This window comes from Lissotriton helveticus, chromosome 7, assembly GCF_964261635.1.
Source record: "Lissotriton helveticus chromosome 7, aLisHel1.1, whole genome shotgun sequence".
NCBI lineage: Eukaryota > Metazoa > Chordata > Amphibia > Caudata > Salamandridae > Lissotriton > Lissotriton helveticus.
In genome coordinates this window covers 1,728,535,766-1,728,563,228 of record NC_136068.1, presented here as the reverse complement: position 1 = coordinate 1,728,563,228, position 27,463 = coordinate 1,728,535,766, and the positions used below count along the sequence as shown (strand labels likewise).

Here is a 27,463-nt window from a genome sequence, read left to right as displayed (position 1 = left end):
GTAAGATAGGCCTAGATGGATAGATAATTTACCATGGTTGGGTTGTTTATTGCATGCAGTCTGCGAGTAATGTTGATTACTTTGCTTAGTTATATTTGTCTACTAATCGCAGCACATCTGCTTTATAATAGGCATCAATAGTTTCAATAAATGTATTGTAAACTTTCATCATGTCTTTCCTTTTTTTACTAAGGGCATGCATGAGTGAGAGATGAAAGGTGATGCTCTGTTTCCATGGTTCCCTTGGGGATAAGAGGTTCATATTCTAAGTTTGCAAAGATACCCTTCTACTCAGGGAAGCTTAGGAGTTCAAGTAAGGCGCTGTGAGCTAGCCTAGATTTGGGCTGCCTGCTACTGATGTGGTAGAAAGACACAGTCCCTACATTTTGATGTCCTGCCACCACAAGGCACAGTTCTGCTTAACAGCAGAATCTCTGCAACAACAGCACCTAACAATAGTTGGAGTAGATAAAACATCTTGCTCGACAATTTCATATTATTTGATGGGGTTGATACACAAAACATGTGACCTATTCTTTCTTTATTTACAAGCTGGGACATCATTCTCTAAAATTGCATGGCAGGTTGTGTGAAAACAGGATGATGAAGTGTGTTGGCAGAACAGTGTTCATAATGTATTATTTGCATATGGCTGTGTGACTAATTATTATTATTATTATATAAAATTTATAATGCTCTCAGTTACCCAGGGGCATCCCGGCGCAGTACAGAACAAGAAGAAGCGCACTTTATCACTACACTGGAAACAGATAGGTCTTCAGAAGTTTCCTAAAAGGTAGGATCTTAGGCTCTGAACGGATCTTAAAAGGAAGGGAGTTCCACAGTGCCGCCACTTGCACTGAGAACCGCCTCCCCCCAGAGCGAGCTCTCTTTACTCTGGTTGACTGCAAGAGATGTCTTTGGTCCGACCGCAGTAGACGTGTGGGCTTAACGGGACGAACCATGGGGGCAAGGAGCGGAGGGCCCTTACCATGCAGAATTTTATGGGCCGTACACAGCGCCTTAAATTTCACCCGTTCCCTAACGGGAAGCCAATGAAGCATTTTCAAGGCCGGGGCAGCTGAATGTCTTCTGGGGACATCCATCAACACTCTAGCAGCTGCATTTTGTACCTGTTGGAGGGTCTTCAGAGTTGCTTCGAGGGCGCCAAGAAACACCACGTTCCCATAATCAAGCCTCGACAAGATTAAGCCACGAATCAGGAGCTTCCTCGCTAAATCAGGGAGCAGTGGCAAAACCTTGCGAGCTGACCGAAGCAGGCCGAAGCACACCCCTGCGGTCTTCCTGGCGTGAGTCCTCAGGGACAAGTCTTCCTCCAGCCATATTCCCAAGGTCTTGATCTCCTTCTTGGGAGATGGAGGATCACCCAGAGACCGGGGCCAGCAGCTAGCAATAATAGAGGGACTGGACTTTCCCAGGAGCATCAGCTCAGTTTTCTCCCCATTCAGCTTGAGGGCGGAGTGGGACATCCAACGATGAACATTGGCAAGGCAGTCATGAAGGACTTCAGGTTGTTCCGCCAACTGGGTAAGCCCCACCACCAGCTGTGTATCATCAGCATAGCTGATGATCTTGACTCCTGAAGGGGCGACCACTCTTTCAAGCGGAGTCATATAGGTATTAAATAAGGTAGGGCTCAAAGATGAGCCCTGCGGAACTCCACATTGAAGAGGGAACCTGGCTGACTGCTCTCCCCCTTCCCATACTTGGTAACAACGATTAGAGAGGAAGGATTCGAGCCATTTCAACGCCAGCCCTGTCACGCCAACCTCTGACAGTCGTTGGAGGAGCACCTGATGACTTACGGTGTCAAAGGCAGCACTCAAGTCCAGGAGGATCACTGCCACTGATCCTCCTGAATCAAGAATGCTCCTAGCTTCCTCCACTACAGCCAGTAAAGCTGTATCTGTTCCCTGACCAGGGCGGAAGCCCGTCTGGGAGTCTCCCAGGAGATGCTGGGACTCAAGATGGTGGGAAAGCTGACGATTGACCAACTTTTCGGCAATTTTAGAAAAGCCGGGCAGAAGTGAAATCGGCCTATAGTTGGCCAAGTTAGTAGAGTCTAAACCTGGTTTCTTCAGTAATGCCTTTACCACCGCCTCTTTCCATCTCTGAGGTACTGTGCCCTGGGAAAGTGAGAGATTAATGAGATCCGACAGCGGGGAGGACAAAGAGTCTGCCACTAATTTAAGATATTTCATGGGCACTGGGTCACTAGGTGTATAAAAAGAAAAGTGTGTAGAATTTCCAATGTGAAATTGCATCCTCTTTCTGGACCGGCAGTGTTGTTAGATTCTGCATTTTAGGAACAATTGTGTAGAAGGATAAACTTTTAAAATGAAATTGGTGGGGGGAGGAGCCTAGCTCGCGGCCGTGATGGTCGCCCTTTAGCTCGGCTCCCGCAGCCCTCCATCCTGACTGCCTATCCTGTCTTTTATCCTGTCCCGAGACGGCACACTTTTGGGGAATTGGAAACATTACGGCTTGTTTGTACTTACCATCTGACCCCGGGGTCTCGACGTGCAGTGGCTCCGGAGTTCTGGCCTCCGAGAGATCGGGGCCTCTGCGAGACTTGGACCGGGACCTGGCCGGTGGGATCCGACGGCTCTCGGCCCCGGCCGAGAGCGAGAACCAGTGTTGGGAGCCGATGTGCGAAGATCCCGGCGATCCTGAACCGGACCTGCCCTGGTGGTCGCGTGGCCGACGTGGGTGAGAAGCCCCGGGACCTGATTCTGAGAGGGGGGCTCCCCCCGCCGCTGCTTTGTCCGGCGGCCCTGGTCCTCGGGGCCCGGACTCCGCTTGTTTGGGGCACCGGTGCTGGTGCGGGCGGAGACCCGTTTTGGGCGGACATCCTTTTGGCATCGAAGCCGCCCTTGCTGGGACCCCCGGCGCTTGTAAAGTCCTACATTTGAGAACTGTTATTTCCGGGGGTCCTCGTGGGCGGCGTTTGGGCTGATTCACGAAATGGCAGCCGGCCCTCTGGAACGAGAGTCACCCTGTGGCGGCGGGCCCGAGTTGCCTGATTGTGTGGGGATCGGATCTGGTGGGCGTGAGCCGACAGTCAGAGATATCCTGGAAGCCCTCAGATCCCTGCACGCTTCCCTGGCCCTGGGCGTCTCGGTGGGTCCGCCACGATCCGCCGCCATTTTGGGCGGCCGTTTCTTCTTGTCGCCCTCTTGTTTCGATGCCTCCACTGCCTCACCCCCCTCGATTGACCTGAGTGTCTCTACCACTGATCGAAGATCGTGTAGTGTGCTGGTGACTTTGGGGCGCCCTGCTTTTCAAGGTTCGGACCCCGGGGACTCGGATGCTGTACTGCGACCCTGTTCGACATTCTTGCCTGGAATTATGGGTGGACTTCCTCCTGCGCCTGCTTCGATGACTTTGCCTGTGTTTAAACTTGGGACCACCTCGCCCGCTCCAGTGGCGCAACTGAACTCCTGTTTCTCATGGCTCGTGCTTCGATTGTTGATGCATCGATACTTTCCGTTTGGACTACTGCTCACTTTTCGATCTATCTACCCCCCACGTAGCTATGCTAGTCATTATTCCACTCGATTATATGCTGATTTCGTATTTAGTATGTGGTGGTACATTACCATGTGGTGGGTGGGGTTTGTCGCTCGGAAGGGTTGGGGGTGAAATGTACGACTTCTGCTTGATTCCCGGTATGCGATTTCGTTGCACAATTGTCTCTGATCGTAGAGGGGTGGGAGGTCCCCTTCTCCTAATATTTTGTGGCGTGTGATGGGGTGTCGTCCTGGTCTGTTTTTGATTGTACTTGTTGGGTTGGGCGGAGGGCTGTGGCCTACCGTTTGTATTATAGTTATTCTGCTCCTCCCTCCTGTTTTCTTTCTCCGCTTTTATGGCCTTTTTGTCTCGTTTTTCTTTCTTCTTGCTATATTTCGGGTTCTGGTTTAGGGCGACAGTCACGCTGTTTGAAGGGTAGGCCGTAGCCTTCTACAGGGGTGCAGGGTGGGACGGGTGGGTTGGGTTCTATTTTTTGTTTGTCTTCTTGTTCTATGGCCCTTTTGTATCTCTTTTTCGTGAGGCCGCGTCTGTCCCGACCTCCTATGGTGTGTTTCGGGTGGGGGTATGGCATCGTTACTCCTCCTGCTACATTTCGGCTGTCTTTCCATCCGATTGCCATGCCCCACTTGGGCCGCTAATCCTTTTGTCTCCTGTCCTCCCACCACGGGGAGCCGTGTTGGCGTGTCTTTTACCTTTCTTTTTTCATATTTCCTTATCCCCTTTTTATTGTTTGGTTTTTCTTCCCTCCATTTTCCTTTCCCTTCCTCTCCCCCCCCCTACCTAGTCCCCCTTTCCTTTTTCCTTCCTGCGTCCCAGAGGGTACTGTGACGGACGGGTTTTCATGCATTGTCTTCCGATCCCTCTGTTCTGGCTTGGTAGTGTCCCGGGTGGTGGGCGTGTTACGAGGATAATGCTCAGGGGCTGACTGTATCTCACATATCCTGATTTCTTGACTGCATTGTGTTGTCCCCCTGATATTTTGCCCCATGCCCCCTTCTTAATGTTGAGGTTGATTACGGGATGTCGGATGCCTCCGTATTGCAAGTGTGCCTGTCATACGTCCTCTCCCCTTATTGTAAAATTAAGCCTTCTTTACTCCTGTGTTTTAGCCCTTTCGTTTCTGTATTTCTTCTCCCCTATTGCGATTGTACGGCCTCTGCTTTGTATTGATTGATTATGTACTATTTGCCTGATGACTCCTGACTGTTTTGTACACTGCGGCCGGCCGGCTTGGTTTCTGGGCCTCGATTTGTCTTCTTTTGATATCAATAAAGGTTTTCAAAAAAAAAAAAAATATGAAATTGGTCTGCATTAAAATTGCTTTTAATACATTCCAATAAAAAGCAATCATTCCACTTGAAAGTATTTCAGAACATTTCTAGTAGCATTAAGTAATTCAAATGCTGTGTTTTGTGATCAGTGGAGCTTGATGCTCCAATTGTGTAACTTTTCATTTTCAGAGGGTGCTATCATTTTGGGAGAATTGTGAAACAATACTGATTCAAATTTTATGATTTCAAACAGGCACATGTGTGAGTAATGCTGATAACGAAAACGGTAAAAATATATTAATACATAAAATCGGCATTGGATGCTGTAAGTGAAACCTGAAAAAGAGGAAGAATGTTGACTCTAGAGTCCCAACAAAGGATATTTTAACATAGAACAAACATGTATGTAGCTTGAACATAGCCGAAAGGCAGCTTAGCACTGTATATTCTTAAAGACAAGCATAAAGACAACGAGCAAGAGGAGGGCAAGCTGGGTAGTGCATCGTTAATGCCTTGTGATGTAATGTTCTTTAAAGAGGTGAGTCTTCAACTCTTTCTTAAATTGGGGCAGTCCTGATAGATATGAGGATGTTGTTCCAGGTCCTGGGTGCAAAGATGGAAAACATCTGCTGTCTTATTTTCTCTTTTTTTACACTTCTGAGGGCACGTCGGACAGACCGATTCTACTCTGTCTGTGAAATTTTGAAATTTATGTGGTCATTTCTAAAGCATTGGCACGTACCACTGGGATAGCAGTTCCTGTTAGTGATTTTTTAAGTTTGGTGCAGGGCTCAGTCAACATGACAGAGCCCTGCAACAAACTGTATTATTTTTATTTTCAAAAAGAAAACCACCCAGAATTAAATCACGCCCTTAGTCTTATGTCTAATAGATTCCTGGCTGTGGCTGTGCAGAGATCCACCAGAGATGGTGAACTTTTCTGCAAGAGATGTGGAAAATAATGTCATTTAACATGTCATGTGTGATGTAATATGTGAGGTGATAAGCAGTGCATGGCGGAAGCACTTGTTACAGTTAGCTCAGTAAACTATAACTTTTACAGATAAATACAGACAGAAATCAATGTGCTTACTTTCTGTATTTATTTTTAAAAGCAATACAATACAAAAAAGTGAGAGACTCTCCATGGTGTCCTTTAAGAAATCCTGGCTGACTGCTGATCAGAGAGATAGCATGGGGAGTTAAAAAGCAGGATGAGATTTCCTTAAATATAGACATTTGTTAACATATATTTGTGTATAATGCTAATACTTATCTGTGGGTGTAGTGTTTTGTTATATATGCTGCTTAATTTTATAAAATGCAACAAGCATCATATTTTGAGTGCATGTTTTTAAGTTAAATAAATAAGGAAATATGCCATTTTACAACTCCATTAATTTTCAAAACACTAAATAAATATGTGTAACTACAAATAAGATTGACAGAAAATAAATATGGATAAATACAAATGGAAATGTTAAACAATAAATGCCATAAACTCAGGTGCCCTAACAATAACTGATAAGTTGTAGTGTTTTTTAAATGTTAGTTTTTGTGTTATTTTATCAACTAATATTACCACCCCTCTATCCTTTGTTTTTTACTACATTTGTTAGGGTTTTTTAATGTAAGCTATGATGTTATTACCATACTTAACTATAACTTGGTAAAATACCATTGAAGTCGAGCTGGAATTAATAAAAGCAGTCCCCGACACATGAGTTTTGCTCTGGTTCGCGGTTGGCTTGCAAGGTATTTTACCAATCCAGAGCTGTATTTCTGTGCCTCGAGTGGCGTAAGAAACTAGGTAATCGGTTGAGAGGGAGAGAAGCCCCACTTAGGCAACAACCACAATCCTTGTCAGGGTGAACCACAAAAGTCACTAAATTGACTTGTGCCTAAACCTCTAGTAGCTTGACACAAAGCAGTCAGGCCTAACTTAAAGGCAATTAATGAATTAAATATGCAGCATACAAACAGAACTAACATGAAAACACAAGAAAAATCTACACCAATTTAGAAGACTATAGTAACGTTTATTTAAAAAAATGATACAAGAATAACAAAAATACTACCAGTAAAACCATAGATATGCAATTTGTTGTGTGAAGTTAACGTCTGAAAGGAAAAATCACCACTTGCGGTCATCTGTCACATTAGACCGGACAAAAGTCTGGTGCGCAGTTGGGATACAGGGGCCAGGTTAGTCCCGCCGAAAAGTTACCTTCTAAGTCTGGCATGAAGAGTTCCGTTCACAATTAGGGAGGCACCTAAGAGGCGGGCAAGCATTGCAGAAACTCGTTGCTGTTTCACGAAAAGCATGTCGAGCATTGCGGATGGTTGTCGTTGCAGCGCAAACAGCAGGTCAAGCATCATAGACAGTCGTTGCTGTAGCTTCGCGTTGGTGGTCATTGTGGGCTGGTGTTGCTGTAGTGCAAAGTGCAGGTCTTTCGTTGCTGGTCTCTATGGATAGTCATTGTCGGTGCAAAGAGCAGCGCTCTCCAGAGTTTTGCATTGGTGATCATTGCAAGTGGCAGAGTTTCCTCACAAATGAACCCCTTCGCCCATGCAACAATCCCACACTTCAGAATTTTCCTCTTTTCACTTAGGGAGAGTTCTCACTGATGCCAGCCAAGATTTTAGGACCAGGGATGCACGTCTTGGGGAACAGGATCCAGTCTAGCAGAGGCCAGCAGCAGGGCTTAGTCAGGTCCAATTTCGCATCCAGACAGGTCCAATTGCAGCAGGTCAGGTAGGTAATTGGATGGAGGCCTTTGAAAATTGCTGTCTCCTTGCAGATCACACAGGAAGTCAGTCAACTGGCATTTTGGGTAGACTGGTATGAAGACAAGCAGGTCTAATCTTCCTTGTTAGACAGCAATGCAGTCCTTCAAGAAGCAGGGCAGTCCTCTGGTAGCAAAATAGTCTTTCTTCCGTAACTTCCAAAGGTCCAAGAGTGGCTCTGGAGGGCTATTATTTATACCTGGTGCCAGCCTTTGTTTGGGAGGACTCATCCTCACATCTTATTCTGGAAAGTTGTTCCCCCTCTCCTGTCAAGGATCCAAACTGTCTTGGATGACAAAAGGCAGTGTAGGTCTGGCTTCAGATATGTTCAGGAGGTAAAGCCCTTTGAAGTGTAAATGGGCCTGCCCCTCCTCAGTCCTCTCGGGAGATAATACACAAACGCCAACAGCGGTCCATTCACAGCTGTGTGGCCCACGACATCGAGAGGAGGCACGAATGATTGGGCCAAGAAACTGCCAACTTTCAAAAAGTGACAATTTCAGAATTTTCAAGTTAAAATCCAACTTTATCATTGAGGATTTCAAATTTGAATTAATCTCAGTTTAAATAGCACTTCTCCATCTGCTCCCAATCTAAAATCATCACTTATTAAAGGTAATAAGGCTATCCAGTGTTAGTCAATGGGAGAGAAAAACGATTTTAGGAGTTTTTTGCTGCCAGGACATGTAAAATGTACACATGTTCTATTATTTAACTACAGTGCACTCTGCACTATGAGCTTCAGAGGTGATTTGCAAGTGCCAAAAACGAAGGTTCAGCCTGACAAAGGGTTATTTTGCCAGGTCGAAATATCTGTTTAAAACTGAACTACAGGCTGCATTGGAAATCCTGAAACATGTTTTAAAGTGCTACTTTAATGGGTGGCACAATGGGTGCTTTAGACCCACTAGTCGCATTTAATTTACAGGTCGTGGGTGCATGTAGTAAAATGTACTTGGGGCTTACAAAAACATTAAATGTGGCAATTAGGCTATGACAATTTTACCTTCTTTGAGGGAGAGAACAAAATAACTTTAGCACTGGTTAGTAGCTGTAAAGTACACAGAGTCATAAATCCAATAAAATAAAATTCAGCAAACAGGAGGTGGGAAGGCAAAATGTTTATTAGACTACCGGGCCAAGGATGAAAGGTCTAACACCCTCCATTATAGCAGAGGGGAGAGGATGTGGTGTTAAGGCCAGAGCTGCTGACTTTTGTGGTAAATATTTTAGTAATTTACCTTGATCGGAATTTCTATAATATCAATAAGGTCAAGCATGAAGAGCAGAGTCCATGATGGTTAGAATTCAAGGTCTTTATTCAGTAACTCGAGTTAAGGGATAGCCCCGTCACCTAAGGAGGCTCGGGAATGGTCTCTACTTTAATCAGAGAAAACATAGCATTTATACACAAAAAAGAGGAAGGAGCTTCCCTTGAGTAATGTTCAGTTACGAGAATGTAGCAATCATACAGAGATCATGGCAGTAGCGACGTAACTGTGTCATAATTATGAGGAAGTCATGACAGAGGCAGAGAGTTGGGAAATAACCCTAGGCTGGTTCCTTAGATAAGACATTCAGAAATGGTTGTGACAGGATGTCTGGTGTCATGTGTTTAGCAAACAGGAGCTGGTTTCTCGGAATTGGTTGTCGTGTCTTGGCAAACGGGGGCTTAATTCTCGGAATCGGCCTGACCATAAGCGGGGGTGGTTACAACGAGGGCTTGTTTCTCGGAATTGGCTTGACCATAAGAATGTGCAGTTGCAGTTTGAGGAAGAGATGTGTTTGCGTGGAACCTTACGTTTATGTGCCCGAGTTTTCTAGTTACCGCCATGATGAGCTCGGGACGAGAAAGAGGGTGTATAATGGGACATACATAACGACAATATTCTATTTTCCACATTCCCTCCTTGTACCATAATATACCCTTTTTAACATTGTCTTTCTTAATCTACCTCTATGTTCATTAGGTTGTCCACTTGTTCCTGTAGCATAATCTTTTCCTTGTTTTTCCTTCTAGTTTGGGGTCTGGGAATGCAGGTAGTGGTACAGAAACTACAGAGTGCTGGGCCACACTGAATACAGAGGCAACAGGTGAAGAGAATGGCTAGAGCAAAACATATAACTGTAAGTGCCTTCCATCCCCATGAGGACAGGAGACCCCAGAGCCAACCCGTCAGGGACCAGGCATCAGTGTCTGCATCTAGTTTTCTGGAAAGTATATGAAGGCGGGAAATAGCGGAATACACCGAGGGTGCATTATCTGGAATAAATATACAACAGCTGGATCCGATCAGTTCACGTACGCCACCACGGTCGGCCAATATGATATCTAGAACCATGCGGTTCTGTAACGTCATGAGTCTGTCGGCAGCCATCTCAGCGGTGATGTTACTTAATGCACCAGCTGTTTCGTTTATGGCTCCTTGGACTACACAAGTCAGCTGTCTTATGTGGCGGCTGTTGATCATGGGCCCCCAGAAAGGGATGATTCCTTTAAAGAAATCATCAGCCTCTTGGTCCGCTGTATCTTCAGCATCTATGGCCCCCCTTCACCGTCTATTAATTACAGTCCGAGGGTCACTTAGATGGTAATCTGCTGGGGCGGTGTAGGTAGGGGGAGGAGAAATGAAAGGTAGCACTTCCCGGACCAGCCTTGGGGTAGCCAAGTACGTGCGTGAGGTCCACAGATGAAATAGGTGTTGGGGGCAGTGGCCATCGTTGGGAAATTTAGGTCAGGTAGGGTGTATGACTTGTTACACTCACTGTCTCCCATTTTCTGACCCTTGCCCTTTCCTCTTACGCAGAATAGGCCCTTATGGGGTACGGCCCATCCTCCCTGTTCTGTCTGTCTCTTCTGGACTGAAAACGTTTCCCTAAAAGAGGTAGTGTCGTTAAAAAGGGAGTAACAGGTATTTTCATTATTGTCTGCTCGTCCCCATGTCGCTGTGAAATTTACCATCTTTTCAACAGCTCGTACTGTCTTTGTTTTTATCTCGTTTCAGGTACTAGCGTTCTTGGCCTTGGTCTCAGGAATGTTTCTAACAGAAGCGGAGAATATCATAGAGAGGGTATAGGTAGATCCAGCATAGCTGAAAGGGAGAGGGATAAAAGGCATTCCTCCGTGTACGGAATGTGGCATTAAACCAAAGACCCAACAGTTGGTTTTGTTAAAAACCATTTGATGTTGGTGGAGCGTGGAGATGAATGTGTTATGGGAAAATTATTTTCTTCTATTTTCGAGATGTGGAGGAAGATCTACATGTGAGTGCATAGCTGTGTTGTTCAAAGGCGTGGGGGAAGACGGTGGAAAAGCTAGATGAAGGAACCAACCTAGGCAAGCGGTGATACAAAAGATAGAAATCATAAAGAGTAGGAAGATAGAAACTTTGTTATGCAGTAATTTTATACAAAATGTATTTTCCATGTTTTGGTGGCTAGTCTGAGTCAATTTTGCATACGTGACCGGACACTTCCCAGCAACCGCTTCACCAAAACTACATCTTGGACTTAAATAGCCACCGGTAGGTCGAGGTCAGATGCAATGTCTCTAGCTTGTTTCTGATGGGATCGTAGCCGCGATCTGTACTCTTCTTGAGGGGAAAGTTCAGGAAGGGGTGAAATAAAGTCTGTCGTCTCAATGTCCTTGAGGTTAGCAACAATGTCAGTAGGAGTTGGTCCGAAGAATTTCTTGCAGTGGCTGACGTGGAGCCACCCTTTTCGTCCTTCCACTTTGACTGCAGTCCTCGTCGTGAGTAGCACCAGATTGGGAGACGTCCACCTTCTTTCCAGGGGACTGGTGCGATCAAAGTTCCTTATTAACACCCAGGTACCAGGTTGGATGGCGTGTTCCTCGGGTGTTGTTTTGTCTGGAAAGGCTGCAGCCACCTGTGAACGACATGAACGTAGTACAGACATCAAGGAAGCTACGTAATCTGTCAGTACATTAGAATCAATGTCAGTTAACTTTTTAGGGGATGGGACACCCCAGATATTCAGAGGTCTCCCAAATGTTACTTCATAAGGTGACAGACCCATCCGGGAATGTGCCACCATTCGCATGCAAAAAAGAGCAACCGTAAGGGCTGTGACCCAGTCTAATTGCTTGTCAGCACATATTTTAGCTAACTTGGTCTTTAGAGTCTGATTATGTCGTTCGACTAGACCTGCGGCTTGGGGGTGTCGAACACAGTGGAATTCCAGGTGTATCCTAACAGTAAAGAAACAGCCTCCATCTGTTTGGAGGAGAATGGTTGTCCGTTGTCAGAGTATATGACTCTTGGCAACCCGTATCGAGGGAAAAATTCCCTCACCAATTGTTTAGCTGTCATCTGGGCACCATAGTCTGGGACGGGGTATGCTTCAGTCCATCGGGTTAAGGTACAGACTACTACGAGGACATACTTATGTCCCCAACATCTCTCCATTTGTATGTAGTCCATTTGGAGGACTTTGAAGGGGTAATTTGGAGGATGGAACCCTCCTTGTTCAACTGAGACACTCTTCCCTGGATTGAACTGACAGCAAATCATGCAGGTTCGTACTTTTTTTTTAGCCACTGAACGTAGGTGTTTGTTATGCCATATCAAATTTAGACTGTCTAACATCCCTTTTTCTCCTAGATGTGCGGGACCGTGAACAGGTTCCATGATTACAGGAACCATTATGTCAGGGAGAAACCATTTGGACCTATCCTTTGTTACCCAACCCTGATCTGTGTGAGAACATCCTTCTTCCTCCCATTTCCTCTTTTCGGTCTCTGTAGCTTGGTTTTGGATGTCTACTACATCTTTGGTAGGATCGATAACTGGACAAACAGTCTTGATGGAAATTTCAGTGTTCAATGTTCCTGTCTGAGCAGCGTGTTTAGCTGTGGTATCCGCCAGAGCATTACCTCTGGTGACAGAGTCTATGCCTTTTGTGTGTGCTTTGCATTTCAGTATAGCTACTTCTGCGGGCCTGTGTATTGATTCCAGTAGCTGAGGAATAAGATCTCCATGCTGTATCTTAGTTCCATGAGAGGTTAGGAAACCTCTTTCCTTCCATAAAGTTCCAAAATTATGGACTACCCCGAACGCGTATTGCGAATCGGTGTAGATATTGACTCGTTTTCCTTTTGACCATTCACATGCTTGTGTAAGAACTATGAGTTCTGCTGCTTGTGCTGAATGTACGGGTATTCTAGCTGCCAGGAGGACTGTATTTTCTGTAGTGACAGCATAAGCTGCAGAACGTTCGCCTGTTTGGAAGCGCATACAGGAACCATCTACAAACAGTGTGTGTTCTGGTGCATTTAGAGGTACATCTACAAGATCAGACCGGGGCTTTGTGACTAGTTCGACTATCTCTAGGCAGTCGTGAGTTTGGGTTGAGGATATTGCATCGTTTGATGATAATGTGGGGTTGGAATAATGTAACTTCATAACCTGTGAGACGAGCTATGGTCAAGTGTTGTGTCTGTGTCCTATTCAAAAGTAATTCTACTGCATGTGGGACTTGTACTTCAAGAGGATGTCCTAGCACAATGGAATCACTTTATCGCATTGTGGCAATCATACAGAGATCATGGCAGTAGCGACGTAACAGTGTCATAATTATGAGGAAGTCATGGCAGAGGCAGAGAGTTGAGAAATAACCCTAGGCTGGTTCCTTAGATAAGAAATACAGAAATGGTCGCGACAGGATGTCTGGTGTCATGTGTTTAACAAACAGGAGCTGGTTTCTCGGAATTGGTTGTCGTGTCTTGGCAAACGGGGGCTTAATTCTCTGAATCGGCCTGACCATAAGCGGGGGTGGTTACAACGGGGGCTCGTTTCTCGGAATCGGCTTGACCATAAGAATGTGCAGTTGCAGTTTGAGGAAGAGATGTGTTTGCGTGCAACCTTACGTTTCTGTGCCTGAGTTTTCTAGTTACCGTCATGATGAGCTCGAGACGAGAAAGAGGGTGTATAATGGGACATACAGAACGACAATATTCTATTTTCCACATTTTGAGGGGCTGATTTACAAGCCCATTGCGTGGCCAGTGCATCACTATTTTGGATGCACCAGAGGCGCAGTGTACCTGCCCATATTGCTAATATGGCCCCATTTCACGCATTACTCTGCTTGAAAGGGGCGTTTCTTGGGTGTTGCTGTGGGAGTTCCCACGCAACATCCAAGGAATCTCACACACTCCCAGATTTACAAAGTGACATAAACCTGGGAATGTATCAGAATCCTACACCTCCCCAGTAGTGGCATAGGAGTGGCGCAACGAGGAGAAGTACTTTTATTTCTCCTCGTCTTTTGCTCTTTCTATGTTCTTTCTATTGCTCTTTCTATGTGTGCTGCATTCAGCAGAAGACATAGAAGGAGCAAAATGCCATTAATGATTGTTTTTGTGGGGAAGGTGCCCCTTCCTGCACAACAACAATCATCCCTTCAAAGCAGGCACCCTTCCACAATGATGCAAGCGTGTCTCGGTTGGTGCACGGCTCTTGTTTGTGTGCCGGTGCAGAGGAGAAAGGACAGGAACGCACCGTATCTTGTAGATATGGCACAAAAAGAGTCAAAAAGACTGGAGGGGTTATGGAGAATAAAATATGGGTAAACAGTCTAAATATCGAGTTTTTTATTTCAACCTACAAGAATAACGAGTTGGAAATATTGTAGGGACACAATATCGAAATCAAGAATATCGACAACCAGAATATCGAAGTTAGTAATATCGATAGCAAAAATATTGATGTTACTAATATCGATATTAATATTAGTGTTATGTATTTGATTATTTATTTTATATGTTTGTGTTTATATTTTTTGTTAATTATTGTATACGTTTTAGAATATATGTATTACATTTTTAGAAGTTAGTAATATTTTTTTTAAGTAAATTATGTGTTTTACTACCAAAGCAGGTTGTGGGTTTATAGGGAAATGTGGTGGGAAGTAACTTAATTATAGTAAATTAATTAACAATGTTTAGGAATTAGTAATTATTTTGTAAACAAATTTTGCATTTTAGTTCTGTAGCGGGTTGTGGGTTTATATGGGAATAGGGTGGGAAGTAGTTTAATTGTAATTGAATAAATATGTATTGTTATTTATTGGTATTGATAATTAATTTTATGTTAAATAATTATTAATTGGTAGTTACTTTTTATTAATTGGTCATTAATTTTTATTAATTGATTAATTGGTAATTATATTAAATGTATTAATTTATTATTGAAGTGTGGTGTGAGGTTATAGGGCAAAAGGGTGGGAAGTAATTTAATTGTAATTAAGTAATTATTTATTTTATTGTTGAGTACTGATAATTCATTTATTGTTAAATACATATTAATTGTTAATAACTTTTTTATAACTAATATATTTTGGGGGGAAATTAAATTATCGTTCATTAATTAATTAATACTTGGTAATTAAATTTGATTAATTATAATTTATTGGCATTTATCAATACTTTATTGGTACTTATTAATTGATAAATATGTTTTAATAATGATTATTTTTTGGTTTAGAAAATTAGTTATTTTTTATTTCATTATTTTTTGGTAATTAGTTATTAATAATTATTGTTTAATTGTATTTATCATTGATTTAATTGTTAATTAATTACTAATTGATAATTATATTAAGTATTTATTTATTGGTATTGTTAATTAATTTATTGTTATTTAATAATTACATTATAATTAATTTTTAAAAAGTATTTGAATTATTAGTAAGTTATTTTACCCCTAGGCTATCCAACACTTTCCCTACTGTTGCACCCTCTGGAGTTCGAATAGTAATTTTAACCCCTACTCTATCCAACACTTTCCCTACTGTTGCACTCTCTGGAGTTGGAATAGTAATTTTTACCCCTACGCTATCCAACACTTTCCCTACTGTTGCGCTCTCTGGAGTTGGAATAGTAAATTTAACCCCTACGCTATCCAACACTTTCTCTACTGTTGCACTCTCTGGAGTTTGAAAAGTCTTTTTTATCCCTACGCTACCCAACAAATTCCCTACTGTTACATACTCTAGAGTTGGAATAGTTAATTTAAACCCTACGCTATCCAACACTTTCTCTACTGTTGCACTCTTTGGAGTTGGAATAGTAATTTTTACCCCTACGCTATCCAACACTTCCCCATCTTTTGCACTCTCTGAAATGGGAATAGTGATTTTTACCCCTACGCTATCCAATATTTACTGTTTTAGTTAATGTAGTGTATAATGTATTTAAAACATTTTTATAATTTGTTATATATAGTTTTGATATTTTATTTATATTATTGTTGTATGTGTATGCATGTATTTATAATTTGTACATTTGTTTAACAATTTATAAGTTATTATACTAATTAATTGTATGTATATGTTTAATTGTTTTTACATTATATATATTACTCATAAGTTTAAACATATTTTTAACTATGTTCATGTTAAATATATGTATTATTTATTTTATTTTACATTATTTTTAAACATTTAAAAAATATATATATTTTTAACAACAACATTTTTGAGAACAATATATTCTTTTCGATATTTTTGTTCTCACCATAATGTAGATAGGACTTCGATATTCTTAACATCGATATTCCGCCTGGGATATTTTTGACGTTGATTCCCAAATATGATCCTGTGGACATAGAAACATACCAAAATACTATAAAAAATATCATTACGCTATCAGGAAGGCTAGAATCAGCTACTTTGTGCCCAAGATTGACAATGCTGCCCATTCCTCCAAGGAATTGTTCAATCTGGTCAGCAGTATGATAAAACCAAGGGGTATATGTATAACAGAAGTGGTGGAGTGAGGCGTTACGAGAATATGGTGTAGCCTTGTGTTTCCCCCTTGTAGGCACTACACTTAGCAGTGTAGCGCCAACACAGGCACCCTTGCACCATGGTGCAAGGGTGTCTGTGTGCAGGGGGAGATTGTTTATGTATAACCCCTTCCATGCTCATGACGAGCTCAGCTCGTCCTGCAGTACACTGCTTGTGTGCTCATGACGAGCTGAGCTCGTCATGAACAATGGGATTCAAGGGAGGTCAGCATCCGGGATGAATTGCTGTAGCATTGAAGGCGTTAAGAAGGTGTCCCTTCCTGCACATAAACAATCTTGTAATGTCATTTTGTTACTTCTATGTGTGCTGCTTAATGCAGCACACATAGAAATCACAACATTTCATTTTTTTGTTTAAGATTGTATATGTGCAGGAAGGCACACCTTCCTACACATAAACAGTCTAAGGCTTTTTGATTTTCCATGTGTTCTGCACAAGGTAGCACACATGGAAAAGCAAAAACGAGGAGAAATAAATAATTTCACCTCGTTTCGCCAACGCTATCGTTACGCTGCCCTTGTAAATAGGGGGAAGTGCCAAAATCAATGGGTGTTGGGAGGAGATGACAAAGTCAGGAAATTAAAGGTCTGGCAATATGAAAAGCTGAACACCTTCCCTAAAATGAATCAAGAAGTACTTATGAGATTCTGAAATTTTTAAGTCAAGCCCAACGTTAGATCTAGCACCTCTGATATTATGCTTAGTGGGGCCGAGGTAGTTATTAGCAGGTTTCCTGATATGTTTAATTTGTCACTAGAGTCAGCAGCCTGAAAGCATGCCATTGTGAGACTGCTGCAAAAGAAACCATCTGCTGACCCCTCCTAGTTTGAAAACTATTGTCCCATCCCCCTTCTACCTGGAACAAGTAAAATATTACAAAAATGTATGCATAAAAATCTCTCAGAATATTTAGAAGCAAATGTCATCCTACATTTATCTCAGACAAGATTCAGACCTAAGAGTAACACAGAGACTGCAGTGTTGACCGCCATGGAGGAATTAAAAGCCATCCTGGATCAGGGAGGGACTGCAGCTCTGACCCTATTGGATCTCTGCACAGCGGTTGACACCGTTTCCCACCCACGGCTAGTAAAAGGTTGAAGGCGGCAGAAATATCCCGAAAAGCACTTCAAGTGGCTTACCTCATTCCTTCAAAATAGAGCTTTTCAGGTAATGGAGGAAGCTACAAAATCTGAAATTTACCCTCTGAATTGTAGGGTCTCTCAGGGCTCTTCCTTAAGCCCGACCCTGTTCAATTTGTATGTTACTTCACTTAAAGAGCTACACAGATTATCATCTCTCTTTCCTCACAAACTGATAAGACTTCCATTCAACTTAACCATTGTCTCAAACATGTGGTAGACTGGATGGCAGCAAGCATCCTGAAATTAAATGGTGAAAAAACTGAGGTGATGGTGGTGGGAAACAAACCCAGATGATGGTTGGAAATTAATTGGCCAGAATATCTTGGTGATCAACCCATCCCAAAACCAGAAGTCAAGACCCTTGGCTTTTGACTTGATGACAAGCTTTCCATGACAAGCCATGCTAAAAAAAATAGCTGAACATGGCTTTGGCTTGCTAGGAACACTAAGAAAGCTTTTGAGATGGCTACCTGAACCATGGCATAGAATTGTGGTGCAGGGATTGGTCATCTTGCACCTGGATCACAGAAACTGTTATCAAAAGATTACAGGTCATCCAGAATGCTGCTGCTCGCATACCTTTTAAAGTCCTTGCACTGGTTGCCGGTCGTTATAAGAATACAGTTGAAAGCACTGTGCCTAGCTCATCGGGCTAGGTATAATAAGGACCCAATGGTAATTCAGAGACTCCTCTCCCCCTACAATACCTCCAGAGCTCTGCGCCCAATAAGCCAGCAATCGTTTGCTGTGAGTAGAACAAAGAGAACCAGAAGTGGAGGAAGTTCTTTTGCGTTCAAAGCCCCCAAACTCTGGAACGCACTTCCCCAGCTTCTCTGGAAAACCGAATGCGCACCCAAATTTAGGAAATTGCTAAAACCTATTCTGTTCAACTAATTCTACTCTTTCAGACGAGTTACCTGCTGCTAACCCATAGCTGGGAGGCCCTTCTTGGTAGCTACATGCTTTAGAAAAGTTTATGAATAGAATAGAATATGGTGCATTCCTTCCCTTTTATTGTGCTGCAGGTCAAAATATAATAAATAAGTCCTTACATTTTTTAACCAGACTCGAGTCTCGGCACTGCCTCAGCATTCTGTGATTCTGGGCGAATCAGTTACTGTCCCATGCTTTAAAAAACATGATGTAACTGGTGCTCATGTAAAGTGCTCCCATGCCCATGGACGAGTTTGCGTTATATTAAATAAGCATTGGTAAATGCATTAGGTGTCACCTATGTGATTAATTATAAACAGTTTTTTGCTGTAAGTTGTAGCTTGCTGAGTAGGTGTACATTATAAGTTACAGAAAGTCTGTTAAATTGTTATGACTTGCTAATGTACAAAAAGGCAATATCTCAATATCTTGTGCTGTTACTAGTGGTATAGTGTGGGCAAGTCATAGGAACATTTTGAAAAATAAAATGAAAGAGGAAAATAATTGATTTACTTGACTTTAGCAATTGCCACTGCTATGGCTGAACCAAGTAAATCACGCCTAGTGCTTGCAAGATAACTGCATTTGTGACTGCCTGTTTAGTAGTAAAATATAGCAATATGTGGTGTTTGGAGGAGTTATGACAACTTTTGGTCCTAGTGCTGCTGCACCTGCTGCACCATTCCAATCATAACTCTATTGCCTGTGAGGTAATTGCCCTTGTGACTGCCTGTTTAGTAGTAAAATATTGCAATATTTGAAGTTTAGAGGGGTTCCTAGAGCTTTTGGTCCTGGTGCTACTGCACCTGCTGCATCATTCAAATCATGACCCTATTGTTTGCTAGATAAATGCACTTGTGATTATCATGTTTAGTAGTAAACGTTAGCAATAAACTGGGTTTATTGGGGTCCCTAGAGCTTTTGTCTCCTGTGCCACTGCACCTGCAGCACCATTCAAATAATGACCATGACGCCTCCAAGATAACTACACTTGTGACTGCTGGTTTAGTACTAAAATATAGCAATATTTGGTGTTTAGTGGAGTTATGACAACTTTTGGCCCCTGTGCCACTGCACTTGCTGCACCATTTAAATCAAGCCCCTTTCAACTGCAGGGTAACTGCAATGGTGACTGCCTGTTTAGTAGTAAAATTTAGCAATGTTAGGTGTTTAGAGGAGTTCGGACAACTTTTTGGCCTGGTGCCAGTGCACCTGCTGCACCACTGAACCATTCAAATCATATGACCCTAGTGCCTGAAAAATAACTGTACTGGTCATTGCCTGTTTATTTGTAATAATATAGCAATATGCCTAGAGCTTTTGGTCCCAGTGCCACTGCACCTGCTGCAGGATTGAAATCATGACCTAGCACTTGCTAGATAATTGCACTTTTGACTGTGTGATTAGTTGTAAAATATAGCAATAATCAGTGTTTAGTGGGGTGTCTGGAGCTGTTGGCACCGGTGCCACTGCAACTGCTGCACCATTTCAACTGCAAGGTAACTGCAATTTGTATGTAAATATAGCAATATTAGGTGTTTAGAGGAGTTCTGACAACTTTTTGGTGCAATGCAACTGCACCTTTCAAATCGTGACCCTGTTGCCTGCAAGGTAACTGCATTTGTGCTGCCTGCTTAGTGAGTAAGTAATCGTTATTGTGTATGGTTAATTAAAATCGTTATAAAATGCATTGTAGATAAAAGTACAGCTCAAATTAAAAAAAATTGGATCAAAACGCTAAGAAAGATAAAACGGAGGTTATTGAGTTCACAAATATTAGGTGCTCTGACAGACCCTTTTCAACTCTGTTTAGCTTGCTGGAAACATGCCCGATTTGATTTGTTTCACAGTGTCTTGTAACGCAGAGTTAAAATGAGACATAAAATGTGGGTTATTTAAAAGTGGCAAACCTTAATGGTTTTCAAAAACGAGAGTCCAGGTCTCTTCTGTAATATACAATGTCACCCCACCGTGCGATGGGTGCATTACTTTGACACCATTTCCAAAAGTGTGGTATTTTTGGCTTTGGAATCGTAAAGGAGTTTTGCCCAGACCACTTCTTCTTTGGACCTATTGAGGTCCCATTTAGTTTTTGGAGTCCGTTTCTCTGCTGGCTTAAAAATAAGCTGAGGTTCTGGTCTCCAGGATTGTGCCTCAGTGATCTAAGCGTTTTGTTTATTGATTTTTGTAATTGTTTTTAGTTAGGTCCGCTGCGCACTAGGAACCAATCCCTCTTCTCTTCATTGTCGGGTGGCTTGTATTTGGCTATTGATGCAAACGAGATTGATAGTTTGTTGGTGAAAATTTCCCATTTGCTTATAGGGACTGTTTTGTTTCTGTAGCAAGGCCTTCGCAGCTTGAAGAACCTGCCCAGGGTTTACTAGTGAGGATTTAATTTGTTTAAGGTTGATTGTATGACAGGAAGGTGAACCCCCTGGTGGGAGAACCAATATTGGTGTGATTGCCTGCAGCAGTAACTCCTGGGGAAGATGGTCATTGTCCCCAAGGCAGAACCTAACCACATAGTGAGTGAGTGGGAGGGAGACCAGTGTGTAATCTAGTGTTGAACATGCAGTGTCAGAGTAGAATAGAGCTGCAGGTGGGGAGTCTTTTTGGAATCTGCCGTTTAATGCATTGATGTTAATGTGCTTTAGGTCTTCCAGCAGATGCCTGGCCATATTGCTTGTTCTGCTGTTTCAGGCTTCATTTTTGGCCTGGAATGTTGCAGAACAGAGACTGAAGCAGCACTTCCTCGTCAGCCAAGGAGCCTAAGATGTGTAGATTTAGGTCCCCTGAGAGGATGAGATTTGGGGTGTCCTGCTTGCTTATGGTTGTCAAGAGATGGTCCATGAGATGCCTAGATTCCTGGATTTTTTGTTTTGGATTTACATGGGCATGTATTATTATCTCCTCCTCCTTGTTCCATTTAAGGTTTAGAGAGATCTTGTGTTGATGGACGGGGGTTTCCTTTACAGTAGTGATGTAAGTTATTGAAATGTAGGTTGCCAGCAGGCCTGATAAGTGACGGTATTGTGATTTCCTGACTGCCGCCGTGTGGAAGCAAATAACACCTTGCAGTTGGTGTGGGTCAGTCGTCCATGCTTCCTGCAGCAAGACTATGTCGAATGATTTCATGTATAATGTGAACTCCAGGGCAGTTACTTTTATTCTCAGTACACTGATGTCCCATGAGCAGAAGCGCAAGGGCGACATGCTCTGTCAAGGCGTCCCTTTCTGTTGCACGGTTTGTCATTGGGCATCTGTGGACACATTTACGGTTCTGGAGATCCGCTGGCTATCCGAGTGCAAAGGTAAATGCTGTGATTGGTTTTGCCTGTGATGGTTGCTGTATACTCGTTCCCTTACGGGTGATTGCATCCAAGCTCCCCTAAGAACTCAATGGGTGATTTCTCTGCTGCCACTGGTTTTGTTCTTCTTATTGGTAAGTAGTGGATGTGGGTATACAGTGCAGTGGTAAGTGGTGCAGTGGTAATACTTATTTCCCAGGATATAAATATTTTGCATTCTTTGAGCACTTTTTTGGCAAGCAATGTTGATCTCCATGGAGGTTGGTTGTGTTAATGTCTCTTAAAGCTGGGATAGTCGTCAGTAACTGGAGAATGTTCCCTCTGTACAGGGTATCACCGTTCCCTTTTGAATTGAACTCAGGTTTGAGAAGCAGAATGTAGGAATACGGCTGCGTCCTGGTATTAGTTTCCCTTCCCCCTTTAGATGCCGACCTCGTGGATTTCGATTCAGTGGCCTGTCTCTGTTAATGTGTGGTGGCCCAGTGCCTACCAACCAGTGGCAGTTTGGGCCATTTGTGCCTTCCATCCCAGGCTCCTTTGTCCTTGCGTTGTCAGGCTTAGGTAAGCGGACTGGGCTAGGTTCAGAGCTTACCACTGTCATTGTAGCTGGGCTCAGATTGCTTGCCTGCTTCGATATTGAGTCTGTGTTGACCCTGTTGTTGTCAATTGTGGCCTCTATGACCACAGCCCTGTCATATAGCTACTGTTAATCTAAATACTATGTTAAGTTAGCATAGGTTCATTACGTGTTTAAACGCCATTTTTGTCCTTTTGCTGCTTCTGCACACAATACATAATTGTTGATTTAGCTTTCAAACTAGTGGTTTACATGAGAAGAATATGTTATTGCTCTCAAATCAGCTTTGCTTAATAAACTATGTCTGTACAGTGAGTGCTGAAGCTACAAGGATAACACGACACAGATTGTTGTGAGAACTGATCTCCGCACCTTCATAGACATAACATAAGTGCAGCTCCTGCCAAATTCTGGCTTTAGGCGCGTTTTATATTGCTTTGCTAGGAGCACACACACACACTTGATGCGGTTCGCATGCAGAGAGCTGGTGGAAGCAGATGTGATCTCTTCATACTAGGATCTTGAGGTATGGGCCCGCCCTGCAAAAACCCAAAGAGACCTTCTTATATATTAATATAATATGCTAGTTAGGGAGGGTGAGAAATAGATGTGGTTAACGCTTATTCATTTCAGCATAGTAGCACGCTGTCACCATTTGCTTTCTATGGACTAGTAACTATGCTGATAACTTTGCTTCTGATAATATGTTTCCTTGTATTATCTAAGATACTGCGTTTGAGGAGACGGCATTAGTAAATAAATATTTCAAATGTGCACGTGTCCTCATTTACTCCACGTTCTGGTTTGAAATGATATTATAAGGAAAGAGTGCTCATGTGTTCCACGTAACCTGAGGTATTGTAAGTTCATGTTCTGGTTTGTCTAAACATTGGGAGTTTGTTATGACCAATGAGACACTGTAGCTAGCTAGGTAAGGGGATTTTGGGTACTGAGGTGAGTTTTGGGTCACCCTAATTCACTGAGGTTCCAAATCTCTATGCACAGTTCTGTAGGAGAACGGAATCCCTGCGACATGGCGCCCATACGTTGGTGGTCTTATATCATGACACTTGAGTAGTATATCATTCAATCCTTAACCCCTTCACTGTCGTTTCTGGAAAACGGTGGTGTCGGAAAAAACCTACCTATTTTTGAAATAGGTCTTTTCAAGCTTGAATCTTTCTAAAATGGTTTCCTTGAATTACTACCCAGTTGTGCTACAAAGTTTACTTTTCTAAGTTCCTGTGTAGTCATGGCCCAGCCTGTGGACATTCCGCAGCATAGTCGCATTGCGGTGCGCAACCATTTACAGACTTTCCAAGTCCCATTGGAAGGCTTGGCTGTGATTTTGGTGGTGAGTGCGGATGCAGCTTACCCTTACGAACTGTTTTATTCGTGGGTGACGTTTCCGGCAGTGGACGCTAATTCTGGTGTGTTCCACAACTACACTGCCTATCCTGTACCGAATGAATATACTCCGTACAGGGCACTGGAGATACCTATTGATCATTGGCAGCATCGCGTTTGGTTTGGTGGCGCCCTACCCCATTCGTTGACCGCTCCCAAGGTTAGGTCTTTTGTCCATTCCAGGCGCAAATTGGCCTGCTTTGGCTGGATTTACCCCTCATCCTCAACACGGCAATTGTACCCTAGCAGAGGTACGTAGGCTACATGTTGTTTCCATTGCCGTGATTCGTCCATTAGTGCAATACATAGGTCGTCATCTCCCGGGTGGACCCCCGGGGGGTCCGGCTCTTCCAGCGGAACATGGCGGATTGAAGCTCAATCCGGTTATGGTCAATGCAGTGTTTGGTAAGCGACCCGAGGATAAGGATGACTTTCCTTTCTGGCTTGCCGAGAAATTTGACCAACTGGAAGCAGTATTTCCTAACACGACTCCTGGTGAAAAACATAGAATCTTGACGATTAGTTTACCTAAGGATTTAGCTCCCGAACTCGTTGACTGTGAAAGCTGGGGGAGAACTTTTGCGGCTGTTTATGTGAGGTGTTTCGGCACCCCATCTATGGCTGTACTGCCTACGATCATTAAACGTGTTCAGGATGATCACGGACCGGAAGCAGCGGTTGAATTGGGTATGCGCCTGTGTGGCTCATTTGAGATAGTATGCGATCTCGTACTTGCTAATGTCAAGGGAGACGCAGTGAACTTTCAGGTGTTTAACGCATTGGCAGCTATTCCTGATGCCGAAAAACCCCGCCAGTTAGCGAAAATTAGAGTGGCTGCTTATAAAACAGTGGGTCGCACAAGCAAGGGTCTAAAGTATTTTGCTGTAAAAGAGAAAAAACAGCCACAAGGGCAGTCTGCTGAGGCAGATGTCCAGCCCAAGTCCAAAAAACAAAATTGGCCTAAAAAACAAAAACAGGGGAAGCAACAACAGCAGTCTCAAGAATCTTATCCTGCGACACAGGTACCTGCGCCGACAGAGAGAGTTTATGACTTGCGCGATCGCGCGACGATTAAATCACCTGATAGATTTCAGCTTTCTGATCAACGCTCTCCTCGTTCCTTTCAGGACTCATCGGCCCCGAAGACCAGAGGAGGAGGAGGTGGAAGAGGCCGGGGTGGTCAACAAGGACGTGACCAGCCCTGACAGACAGACGGTGCAGAAAAGCAGGACGGCTCAACGACGAAAAGACCGCAGTTTGTCAAAAAGAAAGTCGCGGCTTTAACAGCGCATCGATATGCCACAGATAGTGAGAACGCGGCTTCGGAATCTGACGTGGGCTCTGACCTTGCTGGACAGCGCGGCGGAGATTACCATTGTGAGAGAGGCCCTGCGTCCACTACTGAAGGTGACAGCGACTGATGTTTATGTTGTAATAGAAACAGCGGATACGAGAGTTGCTCCCCCTGATAGACTATATGAAATTGTCCTGTTAATCAAAGGAGACATACAACGTACTATTAAAGGGGTATTTTGGGAAAATCTTTCGTCTACGTATGACATTCTGCTTTCGGAGGCAGACTGGCCCCCACCTTTTGTCCTCGCAGCGCCGTGAGGGGAGGAGGTAATCCTCCCCAGTTTCGCGAACACTGTCTCGAGAGAGCATGCGCAGCATTTTGCAGAAGAGTGGGCTAAGGCTCTAGCGCCGGCTCTGTACCGCAACCAGTGTGGTTGGGATAAATTGTCCCCCAGTCACGAGATTCCTTTGCGGTCTCAGCCACAGCCTCAACCTCAATATCCCATTTGGCGAGAAGCCAAGGCTTCCGTCGCGGCTATCCTTGAACAATTGGAATATCAGGGTGTAATTGAAACGTGCGTGTCTCCGATGAATAACCCCTTTTTACTGTGACCAAGCCGGACGGAACATATCGTTTGGTTTTGGATTACAGGCATTTAAACTCGCATTGCCGTAACTGTGCAGTACAGAATACACACGGCTCTGCGCTAGTGGATAGTCTTGTGCGTAAGCGTTTTAAAACTACGCTTGACATTTCCAACGGTTTTTATGCCCATAAGTTGGACAGTCTTAGTTCCCAATGGACCAGTTTTACTTCAGCCGGAGTCCAGAAACACTTTCGGCGTCTTCCAATGGGCTATAAGAATAATCCTGGAATTTTCACTGCCCGCATAGTCTCTCTTTTGGAGAGAATCGACCCGGATGCTTGTTCGTATGTGGATGACATTTATCTCCCAGACGACGAAATTTGGGAGCATCTGTGTTGCGTCAACAGCATAATTTGTAACTTTGCAGACTTGGGTTACAAATTTAACTTTGCGAAATCGCAAATTGCAGAGTACACAGTGTTGTTCCTGGGCTATGAGCTCAACAATGAAGGTAGAGGTTTAGCTCCTCACTTCCTGGAGAAATGCGCTCAGTTGCGCGCTCCGACAACACTGAAAAAATTAAAGTCTTTACTGGGTTTTTTGAATTTCGGGAGAACATACATTCCGGAATATGCCCAGCGTATCAAGCCTTTGTATGCCTTGATACAACCAACTTTTTCCAAATCATGCTGGCTGCCTGAGCACTCAGCCATCTTGCAATCTTTGCAGGCTGATCTGCTAGCTTCTAAATTCTTACTGACTCGTGATAACCACACTAACCTGGTGATAAGAATTATTCCCGGGACGGTGGGTTTCACGTACCTAACTTTTAATGAAGAAGACACAGTACCTATTGCTTACAAGTCACACTTGTACACTGCAGCTGAAATGCGGTTTTCCACTGTGGAAAAGGTTTTAACAGCTGTGCAGATGGCGATTCTTAAGGAACGTGCGCTGTCACAGGGAAAACGCATGTTAGTTGTTACACCCTGCCCTCATTTAGAGGCAGTTACGAAAGCCAGTGTACCAAATTCTAAAGCTTTGCACCCTCGGTGGATTCAATGGGCTGCTTCCTTGACGTCCACGGATGTCACGTTTATTTTTGACGCCTCATTGCGGTCGCAGGAGTACTTGCAGTATGAATTCGTTCATCCTGCTCCTCTAGCAATGCGACCTTTGGAGGAATTCCATTGCATCATTTACACTGATGGTTCGGCGCAGGTTGCGCATGGCTCTAAACACGCCTGCGTTTCCGCATGCGCCATTGTGGTCGGTAGAAGGAGAACGATGAATTCAAGTCCAGAGTCATACAGTCGCAGACTCTAGGGGACTGCACTGCACAATTAGCAGAGCTTCGTGCTCTTTTACTAGCGTTGGAGTACGCAGATCTTAGTGTGACGACTCTTATTGTGAGTGATTCTTACTACTGTGTTCAGTCTTACAATGAAAACTTGTTCTTTTGGATTCAGAATGATTTTTCGTGATTCCAAGGGTAGCACAATAAAACACAAGATGATCTGGGTTCGAGTGGCTGAGCTTAAGGCTCAACTTCCACTTGTTTTTGTGATTCATACTCTCGGCCATCAGCGTGTGGGAGTTCACGCTGTCGGTAATTCGCTTTCTGATGAAGCGGCGAAGTCAGCAGTGTCTAAGTATTTAGTTGCAGCAGTTACACGGTCCAAAAGTAAGATTGATGATAACATCTTGGCGGCTGTTGCTGCCACTGAGAAGGGAGGTAAACATCCTGCGGGGTTCCCTTCGAAGTACACAT

At 43.5% G+C, this 27,463-nt stretch overlaps 1 protein-coding gene across 2 annotated transcripts in view; it reads right to left on the bottom strand.

The window, feature by feature from the left end:
- The window catches only part of LOC144770708 (free fatty acid receptor 3-like), a 126,844-nt gene that overhangs the window by 27,042 nt on the left and 72,339 nt on the right, over window positions 1-27,463 (bottom strand). Inside the window, exon 2 of one of the 2 annotated variants that reach the window (XR_013598991.1) lies at window positions 8,717-11,498. The exons of the other annotated variant lie outside the window; for it this stretch is intronic. The gene's annotated coding sequence lies outside the window, so the exon portion shown is untranslated. Of the gene's footprint in view, window positions 1-8,716; window positions 11,499-27,463 lie in introns of those variants that run through there. 2 annotated transcript variants of the gene reach the window in all.